Source organism: Babylonia areolata, chromosome 3 (genome assembly GCF_041734735.1).
Source record: "Babylonia areolata isolate BAREFJ2019XMU chromosome 3, ASM4173473v1, whole genome shotgun sequence".
Lineage (NCBI taxonomy): Eukaryota > Metazoa > Mollusca > Gastropoda > Neogastropoda > Buccinidae > Babylonia > Babylonia areolata.
In genome coordinates, this window is record NC_134878.1 from 32,190,311 (window position 1) to 32,192,343 (window position 2,033).

Below are 2,033 nucleotides of genomic sequence, written 5' to 3' on the forward strand. Positions count from 1 at the left end.
GGCAAAACACACACACAGAGAAACCCATACGAGTGCACACACGCACGCACACTGACACAGAAAACAATCATACCGTCCACACTCACACATGACGCACATGCACTGGCGCGCGCACACACACACAAACGCGGCACTGACACTCACACACGCACGCACATACACATAAACACGTGCGCACACATGCACACACACACACACCCTTCCTCTCCCACACACGTGATTTTTTGATTTTTTTATTGTTGCTTATAGTCCAGCCGACTGCACAAGGCCAACCAGGACTGTCAAACCATACACAAATGCTCAACCGAGTGCTTCAACAAAAAACCGTCACGTCTTAAAACACACACACACACACACACACACACACACACCGGCACACACACACACAGACACACACACACACACACCGTCACACACACACACACACACACACACACACACACACACACACACAGGGAGAGAGAGAGAGAGAAACGCAGAGTTGATGACACATTATCCTAACCATTTGGCTCCTTAGGGCAAATAATACCAGGCCGTGCTGAGGACATCAGCCCTTAACCTTGATCACAGATTACAAAAAAGTAAATGGATAAATAAGTGACTGGAATAAATTAAAATGAAATCGGGAAAAATAAACGGGGGAAAAAACAATAATACTTCAAAGCCAAGCACCGGCAACCGTGAAAAATAGGCCTACATAAAAAGGCAATATATGGAAATAACACGACCGCAGAATCAGTGGACAGCAAGTGCCGGCCCATCCCAGTGTTCACAATTTCACTACATAATCGCCACAGCAAAACAACACAGATCATTAGTACATCATATACTGAGGGAAATATTTTTTTGTCAGTTGAATACAGTGTACCAAAAAAAAAAAAAAAAAGCAAACACACTAAACAACTGAACAAAAAAAAAAAAGAAAAAAAGGGGTGGGGGGGGGGGGGGGGGGGGGTGTTAAAGCTTGCTCGAAAAAATGAAGGGGAACTGACTGGAAAGACAGAAAAAGCAGGCAACAGTGAAGGGAGAGAGAGAGAGAGAAAAAAAAAAGCAGAAATAAAGAGAACAATAGTAGAAAAGAGAAAATTTCTAGCACAGAATTTCCAGAAGGCGGCGGATCAGTGCTGTTTATACTGAAAGACCCCGGCCGGCATCCCCACAGGGGGGCACACACACGTGACACACACACACACACACACACACACACACACACACACACACACCGACACACACACACACACACACCGACACACACACACACACACACACACACACACACCCGGACACACACACACAGATATATATATATATATATATGTATATATGCGGAGGATTACTAAGCCATCAGTTTCAGTTTCAAGGCTCAAGTGGAGGAGGCATCACTGCGTTAGTTGGGACGATTGACTATCTATACACTGATGCTACACCACGTCTGCTGGGTACAGTAGGTGCCTTACGGCAGCAGCATAACCCACCGCGCTAGTCAGGCCTTGAGTGCATGCATGTATATTTGTGCATATATCTGAGTGGATTTTTTTCCCCCCACATAATTCTGCGAGAAGACAACACCTTTGTTGCAACAGTGGGTTCTTTTTCAGTGCGCCATTGAAGTGCGTGCGGTTGCACACGGGACCCCGGCGGTTTATCGTCTCATCCGAATGACTCGACGCCCAGTTTGATTTTCCAGTCAAACTTGGGAGAAAGGGCGAGAGTGGGATTCAAACCCAGATCCTCACGGACTGTCAATTCGCAGTCTTATCCATTCTGCCACCTTCCTCCCGCCCTCCTTCCACCACGCCATCGATTATGGGACATAACTTCTGATGGAATTTACATTTCTTTGTAAACTAGGTTGTGTCCCCTGACATGGAACATGCGAGTTCTGATTTGTTATATTTTTTTATTTTCCTTTTTTTTTATATAACTTTATCTGTTGTTGACGTTTGTTCTGCATAAAAATATGCTTATGTATGCTTTTTCAATGAAAGTATTTGATCATTTTAGAAACTGAATGCCATCATATTAATGAGAGT